Source organism: Vicugna pacos, chromosome 13 (assembly GCF_048564905.1).
Source record: "Vicugna pacos chromosome 13, VicPac4, whole genome shotgun sequence".
Lineage (NCBI taxonomy): Eukaryota > Metazoa > Chordata > Mammalia > Artiodactyla > Camelidae > Vicugna > Vicugna pacos.
The window spans coordinates 1,396,246-1,412,800 of NC_132999.1; the positions used below are offsets into that span (position 1 = coordinate 1,396,246).

Here is a 16,555-nt window from a genome sequence, read left to right on the forward strand (position 1 = left end):
CTGATTCCAGCCCCGTGTGGACAGAAGAACTGAGGCAGGGAGGACAGAGTGACTCAGAACAGAGCTAGGATTTGGCCCAGAGTGTGTGCTGGGCCCCTCGCTGAGAGCAGCCTCTGGGCATCATGGACTCAGAAAGTGCCCTGCCCTCCCTCTTAAGGCTCCTGGCATGTTAGGGAGGGAAGGTCCCAGGTCCCATACTCGGGCCTGTCTTGGGGACACTGCCATGTGGGATCATGATGGTCCTGGGAAAGGAGAGAGAATGTGGGCTTGGCGTCAGGTCTGCACCAGACCCTAGTGCTGCCCCTACTGCTGTGTGGCCTTGAAACTTTCCCGGACCTCTCTGTGCCTGGCTTTCCAACCCTGACTCAGAGGACTGCTGTGCTTGGCACACAGTAGGCCCTCAATCAGAGGAAAAAGCCAGTCCTCTCCCGAGAACCTCTCCTCTTATGCGCCCAAAGCTAAGCTCATATGCCACACGTCACCAGCTCTGATCCTTGACAAGCAGGGCACATGCAGTCCAGCAGCTCCTTCCTCCTGCCTGAGGCCCTTCCCTCCTTGGTGACAGTGGCTCGGAGCGGGTCTCAGCATCCCAGAAGTCTGAACTGAGCTTTGTGACCTGGGGGAGACCCTGTTCCATGCAACTTGATTTCCAGGTCCTTCCAACAAGGAGCAAGAGCGCCTGCTCAGTGTTTTAGCTGCAAGTCCCCCCTTTACATATTGCCCCGTCACTTCTGGGCTGGAAGATGGGAGCTCCAGAGCACGTGACCATCCGACTGATGACTTCAGGGAAACATCCCACCCACACCGCACTCCTCAGAGCCCACCTCCTGGAAGAGGGGAGAGTGACCCACCGCTATGCAGTTTCATCTGCCAACCAGACCTTTCTCCCAGCTTGTTCCCAGGACCTTTTCATCCAGAGTAAGGAGTGGGAGCTTTCAGGGAAGAGCTGAAACACACCTCCCATGGTTAATTCTCCGTGGTTACATGATCTGATATGTGTACACCCTGCTGTTCTAAGGGGTCCTGCAAATGGATCCCTTCGCAAATCTGCAGTATTCTATGTCCTCTTTTCCTGCCCATCTCTCAGCAGCAACTACACCACCACCACCATCATTTAACAACAAGTAAATTAGGGAAGGGCACATTGCCCGTCTCAGAGTTCTGTGCAATGTTACTGCCAGTCGCCATCCCCCAGGACGGGCTCCTTATTACTGTTTAAAAATGAACCTTGCGGAGCTGGCAGGGGACAGGAGGCAGAGACTGAAGGGGAGATGCACAAACCGGAGCCTTCCATCTCCAACTTCACCCCGGAATCCCCTTCACCTAAACCCACCAGGATTAGAAGATGTTTGCGCCCAAATCGGACCTCAGCCCAGCTACCAAAACTGGGGTGGGAGGCACGGTTGCTGCTTCTTGGAAATTTCCCCAACTTTCACCCTGACAGTCCCTTGCGACGGCCTAGGGGAGAACTTTTTGTTAGGACTCCTTGGATCCTAAACCTGGAGGAGGTGTGAGGCCTTGAGAACAAGGAGAAGCTAGCTCTAAAACCTGAAAGGCCTTTGTCTGGAACCCAGACATCAAATGAGCAAGGGTGCTCCCCGGGCTTTCCAATGCTGCAAACCTAAGCGCCTCTGGCTTGCTTTTTTGTAACACCACGCCCCTCTCCTTTAGGTTTCGCTGCCACCCTGCTTTGGCTCCAGGGTTGCAAAAGCAAAGAGCAATTCAAAAAAAAAAAAAAAAACACGCACATACTCAGACACACACCAACGGCGGCTGGGGAGAGCTGGAAAGACGCAGGAGAGAAGCAGGAGGGAGCATAGAGGGAGCCGTGGGAGCGGGAAGCTGGCAGGGCTCTTCACAACCCCCTTCCCGCTCCACTTCGCCTTGCAGGGCGGGCAGGGGAGCGAGATGCCCTGGAGCGGGTGCCGGACGAAGCTGGCTCTGGGCAGCGTGCTCTGGCCAGAGATCGGAGGAACCGCCAAGGGACGCACGGACTCGAAATAAAACACAGAGAAAGGGAGGGATTCGGAGGACGATTTCCCCGCGGGGAGAGGCTTTCAACCCGCAGTCCCAGGCGACTGCAGGTGAGTGCGAGCTGGGGGGCAAACAGACCCGAAAGTCAGCACACTCGCCAAGCTAAAGGGAAAAAGAAAAAAAAACCTAATTTTTTTGTTCTTCATTTTTTCTTTTTCTTACCTTCCGTGCAGCCTCCAGCGCGGCGGGAGGGAAGGTGCGAGGCGCAGATGCCAGGGAGGCCATGGAGAGCCCGGCAGGCCGCGCGGCGCCAAGGGGACTGAGAGGCGCGTGGAGGAGGGCGGTGCCGCGTGGGGCGCGGGGGCGGAAGGGGGCCGCGATGCCATCAGCCTCTCTCTGGTTTCTGCGTCCAGTCTCTTCGGTGACTCGCGTACCCCGCATTGGTACCGCGGTCACTGCGGCTTCGGCCTCAGCCCGCCCACCCCTCAGGGCCTGGACCACGCCCCCGCGCCCCACCCCCACCTCTCCCCCCAACACCCGCGCTTGGTCAGTGTCCCCGGAGCCGCCGCGCTTTTCGGGGGAGGGGGCAGCGTCGACCTCCGAGCGCCGTTGGCAAAGCCTGGGGAGCCACGTTGGGCTGGATGGAACTGGTTCCCCAAGAGGCTCTTCCACCGAAGCCCTTCATCGCCCCCTCCCGGGTTCTGGAATGTAAGGATATTTTTGTATTTTTAATTTGCACGCAGGGCATTTTGTAGGGGTAGCTTTTTTTCAAGTTTCGTGCGTGTGTGTATGTGTGTGTGTCCGCGCGCGTATGTGTGCTGCCCGGCAGCGAGGCTACCTGGAGGCAGGTGCCGAAGTGCCACTATAGGAGTGCCTGCCCCAGGCTGGTGGCTGTGCTCAGGGGGGGATAAGGGTGGTCTCAGACCGATTGCTCCAGAGGAGGTGGAGGAACTAGGGGGGGAGGACTGCTGAGGACAGGCCTGTAAGCTTCCCTCCAAAAGTTCAACTGCATTTTAATTTTCTTTTATCAGAATTTTCTCTATTTTTATATTCATGAATATACATTAAATATATATGTATATATGTGTCTATGCATATAGACTTAATATGTAAGATATTTTTGTCAGTTTCCAGGTTCATTCAAAGTTCTCTCCTGACTGATGTATGCCTTTGTGATAGTGTTTGTTATTCCCTTAACTATAGGACTTGACTAAATAATTACCAGTAATACATTATTGAAGGAGAAATGGCCTATTTTTATTCAGCATAATATTCCATGATTTTGTCAAGACAAATGCACAATAAATTGTTCAGCAACAACTCTTACTGTTCGTATGTCAGCAAGTATGAATCTACTGCAGTGGATTTATCTTGTTGATTATTGTTTTCAAACTGTGCCTTCGGCATTTACAGGAATGCTTTAGAATCCTACCTCTTCATCTTACCATTTTAAGTAATAGGGCATTGGCAAATGTCCAATGCTCAGTGGTGTGCTAAAGGATTCTTTGTAGAGTATTCTCTCAGTGTAAGTTTTCTGACAGAAACTCCAGCTGATGGCCTCACCACATTGACTTAAATATTGTCATGTCCATAATGTGAGATCATAAATATTGACTGAAGAATGAATCATCACTGAAGACCCTCTTCCGTTTATGACATTGACAATGTTTGCTGCAGTGAGAATCCTCACATGTCCAAGTGTCACTGTGTGAGGACTAGGATTCCAACGTGTAATTGACTGAACTGATTCTCCGTTAGGAATTATTTGGTGCAGTCGCAGAGTTTTCTTCTCCAAATAAAGAATGCTTTTCCTTCTTTTGTGTTTTAGAGATTATTCTTACAGTTTTCTTGCATACACCAGGTCTGGAGCTTGGATGAGGGTTCAACCAGAGTGATCACACACCTGTCTTTAATCCAAAATGAGAATGTGTTTTTGTTAAAGTGATAAACAATCAGTGACAGCTTTTTCGCATTGGTTGCAAACAGAGTTTCTCTACCGTGTGAATTACTTGGGATAGTAAAGGTTAGCTCTCTAGCTGGCGCTTTTCTTACATTTGTTACATTTATATGGTTTCTCTAAAGTGTGTTAGATTTTGGTATTTCAGGTCAGTTATGTTCTGTTCAATCCTCAGTTGTTTACCATCTGGTAAAATCATTTCTCTTGAGGGCAGGCGGCATTAAGAAGAATGAAGTGTGGTCCTATTTCAAAATAGTTTCTTTCTCCCCTGCTGGAAGTGAAGCGCATTTTCCCCAGTTTTCAGTGTGAGAACCTGGTAGGAATCCTGAACAAAAAAGGGGGGCCCCCTCCTAATACCATGTCCCCTTACCTCTCAGACTAGTTCACTAAGCCTCCAGCAGTTTGTCAGCTGTGGTTCAAGTTCCTCCCTGGGGTCCGTGGAGGTTTCTGCTTGTGCAGTTTTGCTCTGTTAAATGAGAGTCTTTGTGTCCATCTGTCTGTCTCTCTGTTGGGGGGCTGGCAAATTGCCCTGGACCTAAATTCTCTGAGGCGTCCATGTAACAGGAGGCACTGCTTTTGGTTTGTGTAATTTTTTTACTTGTTGTAGATAGAGTGACAACTTCCAGACTCTACATGCTGAACCAGAGTGAAAAGTCTGAATTGTCCTGTTTGTTCTTTTATTTGCAGAAAGCTTTGCTTTTTTAAATTATTGTTAATAAAATAATCTTTCTTCACTTCATTCTTAATCTCTAATTTTTTAAACTTTGTTAATATCTACTTTGTTTAAAGTGATTTGAATCTTCTAATGCACTTGGGTTTATTTTTCCTTCTTTTAACTTACAAAGATGAACATATAATTAATTAATTTTTAAACACTTTTGTACTCTATTGATTTGTTAAAAACTCAAGTTTCAATTGCATAATTGTGTTTCTGTTTTAGTGGATGATGCCCTTGGAATTTTGACAGGCAGCATAAGAATGTGTCTATCACTCGAGTAGAAATACTTTTTAACATTAATAATTCTTCTAACCCATGAACCTGAGATGTATTCACACTTACTTGCATCTTCTTCAATTTCTTTCATCAGTGTCACATACTTTTCTGTCCCTGGCAGTTGGGACTTGGGCGAAAGTAGGGAATGGAAGAGAGACTGTCCCAGCAGCTGCCGAAGCCACTTCCGCTTTGGGGACACTCCCTTTTTTCCCTCGCCTGCACCGGCTTGGACTCCCTGCTGCATGGAAGCTACTTGGAGAAGAAAAGCAGCCTCAGAGACGTCACGACCCCTCGGCCAGAATGAGGGTAAACCCCCAGGTGTGCGCACTGAGGCCCCTGGACCATGTCTGGGGAAATCCCTGGGGTAGGAATTCCCAAAGTTAGCAAAGGAGGTGAAAGACTTATACACTAGAAACTGCAAAACATTGATGAAAAATTTTAAAACACACAAACAAAATTAAAAACATCATATGCTCATGGATTGGAAAATTTAATATTCTTAAAATATTCATACAAAATAAATTGATCTAGACATTCAATGTAATCTCTATCAAAATTCCAATTTTTTTACAGATATAGAAAAAACAACTCTACAATTCATACAGAACCACACAAGACTTCAAATACACAAAGCAATCCTGAGAAAGAACTAAGCTGGATGCATCTGATTTCCTGATTTCCAAATATATTACAAAGCTACAATATTCAAAATAAAATAGTCCTTGCATAAAGAGAACAGTTAGACTGATGGAACAAAATAGAAAGCCCAGATGTAAATCCACACATATACAATGATATACAATCAACAGATCCTCGACGATGCTGCCAATACCACACAAGGAGGAAATTATATTCTCTTCAATAAATGATGTTCAAGATAATAGATACCCACATAAAAGAATGAATTTGGGCCATTTTCTTACACCACAAACAAAAATCAACTTAAAATCAATTCAAAATTTAAATGTAAGACATGTCATTGTTCAACTTCTAAAGCAAAACATAGAGAAGAATTCCACAACATTGGCCTTTGCAAGATTTCAGAGCTAGGACACCAAACTCAGAGGCAAAAAAAACAAAAATAATTTGAATTTAATAAAACTAAAAAGTTTGTGTACAGTAAATAAAATGATCAGCAGAGTGAAAAGGCAACCTATAGAAAGGTAGAATATATTTGCAAACCATATACCATAATGAGGGGTATTCTCCCAAATACATAAGAAACTCAAACAACTAAGTAGCAAAAAACCTAGCAACCCAATGGAAAAATGAGCTAAGGGCTTGAGCAAAGTTCTCAAACAATGTAGGAGGGTTCTCTTTTCTCCACAGCCTCTCCAGCATTTGTCATTTGTGGATTTTTGAATGATGGCCATTCTGACTGGTGTGAGGTGCTACCCCATTGTAGTTTTGATTTGCATTTCTCTGATAATTAGCAACATTTAGGGTTTTTTTTTTTTCATGAGCCTAATGGACTTTTGTAGTCTTCACTGGAGAATTGCTTGTTGAGATCTTCTGCCCTTTTTTGGATTGGGTTGTTTGTGCTTTTTCTCTCAAGTTGTAGGAGTGTTTGTATATTCTGTAAATTAAGCCCTTGTCTCTCTCGTCTTTTATAAATATTTTCTCCCATTCTGTAGGTTGTCTTTTTGTATTCTTTATGGTTTCCTTTGCTGTGCAAAAGCTTGTAAATTTGATTAGGTCCCATTTGTTTCTTTGTGCTTTTGTTTCTGTTGCCTGGGCAGGCATCCCTAGGAGAATGTTGCTAAGATTTATGTCTGATGAAGCTTTGTCTGTGTGTTCTTCTAAGAGGTTTGTAGTGTCCTGACTTATGTTTAAGTCTTTAAGATGTTTTGAGTTTACATTGTGTATAGTATGAGGGAGTATTCTCTGCTCTGTTGTCCCTGAGATTTTGTGCCCACAGGCTACCAGTGTGGATCTACAGATGTCAGGCACTAGGACCTCTGTAGTGGTTGTTCAGTTACACCTCTGGATCCATGGAAACTCAGAGATAGAGAATGGAATGAAGAGTAATGAAAGAAATTCTAGTCTATCATTGAATTGTATTAATTTTATTGAAAACCCATAGATCTCTGCACTCAACATCTGCAGGGCTGTAATCCTTTAACGGATACAAAGAATATTTAGGTTGACATATTTTTTACCTTTGACTGTTTTCCCTCCTTGGACAATGGGAATAGAAATTACTCCATATTATGAAGTGTTATTATGAATATTAACTTACATACATAAAGGTTCTGGCCTATAAACAATTAAAAATAAGAAATATTATTGTCATTCTTATTCATGCAGTAAACACACAGGTAGTAAGTGAGGTGGTTGATAGCATGTGTTCTGGAGCAACACTTTTTGGATTCAAATTTTATTTAGGACCTTGTGATTGTAACAAGTTATTGAATCTCTCTAATATTGTGGTAAAATTATCTGTAAGACTAAGAGAAAACAATCCATGTAAAGAAGTTGGCACTGGGTCTTAGTCAAGTGTGCAAAACTAGAAGGCATTCCCATTATTATTTTCATGTACTAAGTGCTATGTTCCAGCACCTGGGTTAGCATAAGCTGTGCTCATTCCATCAGGGAAACTACAGCCCTCACCTACCAGTTCCATTGTGAATAAATCTAATATTCCAGGCAAGTGGACCTAGAAAAATATTCTATGAACTTTTGACCACTGTTCACGCTGGCTGCAAACATGAAATAAATAACATTGTTTGAGTTGACCCAATCTAACTTTTATTTTTATTGCAAGCAGCAAGAAGAGGTTACAAGTTATTGCAATTTGGGAGCTTATAAAATCTTTGTGCAGCCACTTTTTCTGAGTCAGTCACTGATTGATTCCCATTTTGTAAAAGTGTTATGCCTCATGGTATAAAATTGGACAGGCTGTTTCCTTGCCAGCAGGACCCATGGGCCACTGTTGTAAGAGGAAGTGGGTCCTGATCATAGAAAAGGGGAAGCCTAGCTTCTTTTCATCCACTAATGGGTGACTGTTGGCTGATCTGAAAGCTCTGACCATCCTGCTTGCTGTTCCACAGCCAGTGGTGCTGATGGCTAGGGTGGGCCTATACCACACAGGCCAGACCTACCTGGTGAACAGGCTGGGTGGTGACAGCAAGAGTGAGTGAGGACACCACCAAAGCCTCCCCAAGTCCCTTCTGTCCACCGAGACTCCCAGCATTCAGGGCAGTGATGTGAGGAGAGGAAGTTAGGGACAGGGAGGAACATTAAAAGCTCACTTTCAATCCTGTGATGGGCTTCTGACATTTTCTCTGTTCTGGAGGATAAGACTCAACTCTTAATTCCCACTTTGCCTTAACTTCCTCTTTAAAGTATAAATATGCTTTTCTGGAAGGAGTAAGGTAAAAAAAATAATAGCAATAATAATAATAACAACAACAACAACTAATACAAGCTAACACTGATCTTTAAGGTAAAAATTAACCGTTCAATTTGTACTAGACATTCTAATTTCTCTCTTAATCTAGTTGTAATTAAGACCAATACTCATTATAGTTTCATTTATCTCTTTTAACTCAGGTTTTGTTAGTCTTACTCAATTTCCTGATCTGTCTGTACTTAAACACCACTCAATCTTCTCCCCACAACCCCTCTCTGGGCTGCATGGTGCAGTCTCACAGGAAGGGCATCTGGGTGTGGTGTGTGCCACACCCCAAGAAGCCAGACCACACTCCAGCTCTGCTTGACTCAGAGGAACTGGGGGATGCAGAGAACGTGAAAAATAAATCTGCTTAATCCTACTTGTGTCAGATCAATAGCATTCTTTGCACCATCCCTCACCACTCCTTCATTTATGCTTTGAATGAATCTTATTTTTAAAAATTAATTTATTTTTTAATTAAGCTACAGTTAAATACAGTATGTCAATTTCTGGTGAACAGCACAAGGTCCCATTCATGCATATACATCCATGTATTCATTTTAATATTTTTTTCAGAATGCATATTAATTTATTATTGTTTAATTTTATTTCCTTGTTTGTGCTCAAGATTTGACATCAGACCCAATTTGAAGCCAACCAAAGTGATCCTTATGTGAGAAAAGTAAACACAATGTAGGAGAATGACAGGCTAATTGAGGAACTGTTGCCTTTAAGCACTGAGAGTGACCTGTAAGGCCAACTGACAGGATTTTCAGCCCATAAAATAACGGTTAATGACTTTGAATTATGTTATAATTATACAAGAATGCATACACTACAAGAAAGTACTTTTTGTTTGAAAAACATCAATCATTTTCTTTAAGAAAAAATTTCTGCTATGTATTGGGTATTGAAATCAATATTTTTTACATTTTTTATTGAGTTACAATCATTTTACAATGTTGTGTCAATTTCTAGTGTACAGCACAACTTTTCATTTGTACATGAACATTTGTATATTCATTGTCACATTGTTTTCACTGTGAGTTACCACAAGATCATGTATATATTTCCCTCTGCTATACAGTATAAACTTGTAAAGACTTGTAGTCATAGAATACAAACTGGTGTTTGACAAAGGGTTGGGAGTTGGGAAGACACAGACTGGGAGTTCAAAATTTGTAGATAGTGACAGGCTTATGCAGAATAGATAAGCAAGATTATACAGAAATCCATTTTTCATTTTTTTAGGTGAGTATTTGCTAATCAGTAACATTACCCAAATTCTGCCATAAACATGGTCAGTGTACACAGATATATTCTCTTAAACATGTAGGCTGTCTACAAAATGTGGCCACAATGAGGGATTTCACTTGCCCCTTGACTTGGACAGAAGCCAGGGGCAGCTGATGAAGTTGCAGGGTGCAATAAAGGGGTTTGATTCTAGCAACGAAGCAGGACACAAAGATTCAGGACAACAGCAGGTTGCAACTGATAAGGCTATGTACATTTATAATTACCATGAAATATATCAGAATTAACTGCATGGTGTGAGTTTATATGCTGACTCTAATTTATACCCATAGGGTAGTTATTAGAATGTGAATGGATGAAATCTAGAAAAAAAATCCTCAGTTAAAGTGATTTTGTACAGGAAGCATTTTGTTTTGAATTAACAACATAGAGTTTGTTAACTGGCATGAGAGTCTTGGGCGGTAATGAAGTCAGCAGGGCTTAAAGCACACGATGGGTTAGGAGACTTGGACAGGTTCCAAAGCCCTAACCTGAACAGGACATAAGGTCAGGCACCCCGGGGCTCCTGCCAGTTAGGCAGCTCCCAGGTTTGCTCCTGCCCTGCTCCTCCTGGCTCCAGAGAGGACACACACACTGTTGGATTTTCAGTCCCAGAGGACACGTCAGCTGCCCACGGCATCCAGCAAGGACTGGGCCGCTGCTTCACAGAAAAGGACTCCCCCAAGTGTGCAGACTGGCTGTTTGTGTTTTTGCCCGTGGTTCACTCAGCACAGACACACTAGCAGAATTAAGCTAAGCCTGAGGAGGCCAAGGACACCACCTGACACTGTCTCGTCAGTCTCGCTTCCTTCAGCTCTTCTCCTGCATTCTTGAAGAGAGGGTCTTTTAATTTTCTTTGCATTTGTAATGAGTTCCTGCAACCATCTGCAACACTGATGACTTAACCTTCATAAAAATATCTGTGAGAACTACGTACCGCCCAGCTCACAGGTGAGGGAGCACTCATGAGGAGGACTGCACACACAGATCTGAGGGAAAGGAGAAGGAACATAGAACGGTCTAGAGCAGCTCACTTGTTCCTGTACCAAAGCATGTGCAAAAGAATGGTTCTAATGCAGTCTTCCTGCAGAATGGATGAGAAACTACGGGCACAGGCCTTGGATTCCTCCAGTAATTCAATAATTGTGTATTAATTTTCAGGTATGGGAGAGGCCTTTCACTTGGGCCCTTATCTTGTAATGTATATAACTTTATTCCAGAAATGACAACTTGTAATTGAACATCAGAGTTGGTGAAGATTCCTCTTCCTTTGCTTTAATTGTCCTTTCCCTCAATTCCACTCCCTTCTTTTCTCCAAACCATGGTCACTTCCTGTCACCAACTCCTGTTTCCGGTTTCCTGTTTGTATACTTGCCATGTACCTTGGGACACTCGATGAGGCAGTGCTCATCATGCCCCCTTATCCCCCTTACCAGGCCACCCAGAACTTCGGTGTGCTCAGGGCCTTCCTCTGCTGATACCCAAGGGTCTCTGGGGGCTGGACCAGTGGTGGGACTTATTCCAGTGGCTTTGGTCATGGAAATGGCAACCCAGGATCAAGTCACAGCCCTCAGGAAAGCAGAGCTATGCCTGTAGATTCCATGGTCTGTCAGCCTGCGGGCATCACATTCAGTGAGAAATCAATCCTCATATCAAAAGCATAGTTTTATCTTAAGAGACGCTCCTTGACCAGATTGAGGAATGAAGGTGGACATGAATGATTTCCAAGTGATGGGCTTTTTCTCCACTCTGTTAATTCATGTCCTTGTGGTGTGAGTCACAGATGGTGGTGGCTTCCTTGCTGGGTAAGTTTCATGGGAGGGAAGCTTAAGGAACCCAGAGAACATGGAGTGGCCCATCCCTCAGAGAGGAGGGCGGTGGGTTCAGGCAGGTGTGTGTGCATTTTCTGCCCTTGAGCACTAGTTCCTAAAACTGTGCCCCTTAGTTTGAGACACCTGGGCAGCAGTTAACACGCTAAGGAATTGGGAACTGGGGGCCCTGCTGGGTGGCAACTTTTGTGTTTCTTTACGTGTATTGATGGAAATCCCAGTGTTTATGTGGTGAGCTTTGTGATGGGAGCTAAGTACACAGTGTGGAAGATCATCCCGGAGACGAGATCCTGTGACAGCAGGGGAGGCAACTGTAAATAGGTCATTTCATGTTCAAAGTTATATAACAAGTTATACAGTATGAGGGCAACCTCAGACAATAGGCAGCATGGAGCGGGGATGCCTGATCCAGGCTCAGGACATCAGCAAACAGGAGACTGGAGGGAGGTTCAGATATTAACACATAATGGGTAGTGAATGAGGAAGCCGGGGTGCATAGAAAATTCTGTGTTCTGTGTACCAATTCCCAGAGTCAGATTTATATGCAGTTGTGAAATTACAAGCATTTGATTCTAACCACAAGTGTCTTAAGCCCTAGACAACTAGGAAGAATTCCTAAAACTTTCAGTTGACTTTGAAGGGTAATTTCCTTTTGAAATCATTATCTTTATGAATGTGGGGTTGGTGTTTAGGGACCACTTTAGCCAACATCCCAGGAGACTTCAGCTCATGGGTACCAGGTTCTCTTATAGTTTCTGGAGATTCATGATAATATGTGCATATATGTATTTTTTAAAAAGTCAGTACTACAACTACACAGAATTTCTACATCTTTATTTTTCACTTACAATAGATTCACCTTGGAGATATCCCCATGTTAGTGCAAACAGAGCTCCCCTTTCATTTCAATGAGTGCAGACTGGTCCTTTGTAGGAGTGTATGAGGACTGACATCCCCAGTATGTGACAGGCCTTGAAAATTGTTTCTAGTCTTGTGGAATTTCAACAGTCTTGCAACAAATAGACTACTACATATTCCATTTTCAATTTGGGTCAGAAGCTCTGTAAAATGAATTCCTAAATGTTGTCTTGCTGGATCAACAGTATTTGCATTTAAATGCTTGATGTACATTGGCACCTTTGGCATTCTCCCTGGCAGACATGAGACACTGCTGGATTCCTGGAACCCTTGCCCGCCAGTGTCCTGGCCAACCAGGACTTTCTGGCCCATCAGAGAGGTGACACTGTTACTCCCAAATTTTACTTTGAATATCTTTAAGAGCCAGTGAAGTTTTTTTTTTTTAACATTTTTTATTGAGTTATAATCATTTTACATTTTGTGTCAAATTCCATTTTAGAGCACAATTTTTCAGTTATACATGAACATATGTATATTCATGGTCACATTGGTTTTGCCTCGTGCTACCACAAATCGTGTACCTATTTCCCTAGCTTTACTGTATAATCTTGTTCATCTCTTCTGCATATAGAGTCAGTGAAGTTAAACACTTTAATTCTCTTTGCATATTTTTGCCCATTTAAAAATGTGGTTGTTGCACTTTGCTCACTGGCGCTGTGTCCCAACGGTGAATGTACATCCTCTTACTGTTTGTTTTTTTGCTTTTCTTAAAGCTTTTCTATGATTCATCATTGTCTTCCAGCTTCTTTTCCATTTCTTCAAATTAACTAATTCAATCCATTTTCTTGTTCTTTTTGACATCAGGCCCTGGTAATCACTTCGGTAACTCTTTGGTAATCATTTTTTAAGTTTAAACTTTCCTTGAACAAAACTACCATGACACATATTTTTTAAATGAGATATACTATTGCTCTATTCAAACATAAGAAATCTTCCAAAATATACTTAAGAGGAGTTCTCAAACCTTCTAAAAGTCTCCCTGAATAATTTCAGCTGCCAACGAAATACTGAATGAGACCCAGGTTGCAATGCAATGAATATGGTTCTCACTGAATGAATGGCCTATTTATCTTTGATAAAATAGCAGGGTTGAAGTGGCTTTTAATTGTTTTGGGCATTATTGAACACATCTTTTTAAAACAATCTGGACCTTAACCATGCCACACTCAGTTGACTAATTTATTTTGAGCATTAAAAGTTTTCTACTTCTATTAACTTAGACAACACATTATTATTACTGACTCAGAAAAGATTCACTTAAGCTTCTGAAAAATGTGATTTCTTAGCAGATTTTCCTTTGATTCAGATGTCTGAAACTGAATGAAAACATATCCCAATTTTAAATGACTAATTGTGGAAAGAACATTGTTTTTAAACAGCTCCAATTTTAAACACAGAAAACACTTCAAGATCTTCAGGCTTTAAAGCACATTGGAAATTATTTTAGTACGAATTTTGTTTTATCAATACATGTTGAATTCTGTTTTTTAATCAAAAGAAAACACAAAGCTTAGATTTCAGAAAGAGGGAGGGAGAGAAGAGCTGGTGGTCCCAGAGTGTGCTGCTGTTAATTGTTTAATTAACAAAGGGGAAAATGTATATAAACAGATATAAGAGTTACCATAAATTCCATGAACTTAAATCTGTGATTCATTGCCTTAAAACTTTCTCTCTTAGAATTTCCACACCGCATGCCAAACCAGTAAAATGGCTTTTAAAAATGTATAGTAGACCAATGTCAGTTTGTATAAAAGTACCAAGTGGAAAATATTTATTACATGCATTGGAAAAAAAATTGTTTACCTATTGAATGTTACCTGTTTATGTAGAGCTCTTTAGATGTAATAAAAGAAAAGCCTTCAGTTACTTTGTCTTCTGTAGAGTACACTGCTGGGTATACAAGGGGACAGTCCTTATGAGAAAAAAGTGACACTGCTTTGTGCTTCCAGAGCCCCTTTGATCCAGAGATTTCAAAGCATGACACGTTACTCGTTCTCTTGCAACGTGCTTTGAGGTAAGTAATGAATATGCAGCCATCACTCCCCTTTCTTACTGAAATACGGCTTAGCTTTGTAATGAGCCACAGCGTCTGTTTAGTTTTAAACCTGTTAAATTAATCTGCAGTTTGATTATCAAGAGCACCATGGCCTTTTTTTGCAAACAATACTTGGTGCTAGGTAAACTAACTGGAATTTCAGGAACGAGCATGAAATCGGGCCATGGGGTAGGGTCAAGGCCTTCCCTGGGGTAGCGGTTTAAATCAGAGCACATCGCAGACTCTGGGCATCCTCCGCACGAACACCCTTCATCAGGAGCCCTGAGTCGGTGGACGCGAGCCCCAGCTTCTGGTGGCCCCCACACCACACTTCTGGCAAGATACACTTCAGATTCCTGTTAGGCAACTGAGATTAATAAAACTTGCTTTAAAACCATACAGGTGCCCTTCAGTGGCACATAAAGACAAAGCTTTGGGGGAACACGCCCTCATTTATTACTGTAGCCCAGAACTTCCTTTTCCTGTCCCACCTAAATCACAGATACCTGCTGTCTAATCCTTGGTATTCCAGATTGGCTGTGCAAGACTAACTTCCTGATGTCCGTGATGAGTGTAAAAAAGGAATGTGGAGCTAGGACCCTTGAGCCATGCCTGAAAGTGAAATGTAACTGTTCTCCCTGGGTTGCCAACATCCAGCCAGCCCTCAGGTGGATTTACCATGAAGGTAATGAAGTTAAAGCACCTACCGGGGCCCCTCACTTGCTGTGGCCTCATCCGTGCTCCTGGGAGCAGCCCGAGGACTCCTGTGTTTCTACTGTAATATTCCTAAAGCAGGCTGCTGAATCAGAGAACCCCCAGACCCCACAGAACGTGGATCTGCCCCCCGCACCGTGTGAACCTGGGGTTCCCAGCTAGACAGAGTTACCTACTTGGTGTTTAATTGTCCACTGACTGCCTGCTCCCCACAAAACTCTCCCCTGCAGCTCCGGGGGGTTCCTCCCCACTCCCACAGGCGGCTACACTGTTGGGGAAATGAGAGCCGCTCTCCTTTCTCAGGACCTCCGTTTGGTCTAAAGTCACGGAGCATCGGGGGATAGCTGTACCAAGACTGTCTTGTCCCCTGCAGTTTCCCTTGTGCCTGGCCCTTAGCTCAGTGTCCTGTGTAAACCGCCCAAAAGACACACCTCCCTCTTAATTTGTTTTCCTTTGCTTTAGCCACTGAGGCGCCATTAGACAAAGCCACAGCCCTGAGAGCCCAATTTTGATACATATAAGGATGAAAGCCTCTGCACTTAGAGCTCTACCCTGCTCCCCCCTCAACATGCCAGTGTGTGCCTCTAGCCCTTTTTAGGGCTGTGCTGACGCCAGCAGCGTGGCCACAAATTTGATGAGCGCACAGGCAGCCCCAGCCTGGCACCTCCTGGCTACATAACTAACTTACAAGCCACTTGAGCTGGAAAAGCTCCCGGCCAGACCAGTACCCCTCCTGTGTCACGGCCATGGCCTCTTCCATCCCCTTATTTACTGTCTGTTAGTCCTGGGGAAATGGCTTAAAGCCACGATCAATTTGGCCCACTTACCTAGTCCCATAAATCCCCCTGATAACCGGCCAGGGGAGAGCGCGAAATTCTGACAGACGCCTCACGGGTCTTCTCAAGCTCTGCAAGGCTTCGGGGAGTGGAACTCGTCACATCTGGGTTCCTTTGGTGAGGGGCGTAAAGGTAGGTCGCTCTCGCCAGGGTTAAGCCGAGGCTTTGTTTTAACCTGAGCGCTTTCACCTTATCCTGCTTGTAAGTGAACATCCCGAACTCCACCGCTGTGCCTTGCGAATAAGGATTTCTAAGTGGCCCTGTGGTGCTGCAGGAAATGTTGCCATAGGTTGAGCTCTCTGCCTGTTGCTATTTCTCAGCTAGCACTGGCTTTATCTTGGAAACGTGGAAGATTGTTCCAGCACCCAGATGCAGATTAGTGTCTTTTGGTAAATTGCCCCCCTTTTTTTTTTAGGAGAAGCACTATCATGGCAACTCAGGGTTGCACAGGACTTTACAGTTTGCAGAGGCATGTTCAGATCATCTCAGACCCATCCTCAACAGGCTCCATGAAGTAAGAAGTAGGAATCCAACTTCAGTGAGCATCCTAAGGCTTTAAAGATGAAATGATGTGCCCAAAGCCACAAGGCTGGGAGGCGGCAGAGTCAGGA

General features: G+C 43.6%; 1 long non-coding RNA gene across 3 annotated transcripts; it reads left to right on the forward strand.

Moving 5' to 3' along the window:
* The first annotated feature begins 1,788 nt into the window (after positions 1 to 1,788).
* On the forward strand, positions 1,789 to 16,496 carry LOC140700569 (uncharacterized). Of its 3 annotated transcripts, none has more exons than XR_012078973.1 (5): positions 1,789 to 2,084; positions 5,020 to 5,243; positions 14,309 to 14,373; positions 14,927 to 15,079; positions 16,360 to 16,496. It is a non-coding gene; the product is annotated as an uncharacterized lncRNA (long non-coding RNA). The 3 variants fall into 3 exon arrangements; XR_012078970.1 differs by lacking the exon at positions 1,789 to 2,084 and adding an exon at positions 2,472 to 2,682; XR_012078971.1 differs by lacking the exon at positions 1,789 to 2,084 and adding an exon at positions 2,473 to 2,682 and having other exon boundaries at positions 5,020 to 5,231.
* The last annotated feature ends 59 nt before the right edge of the window (positions 16,497 to 16,555 follow it).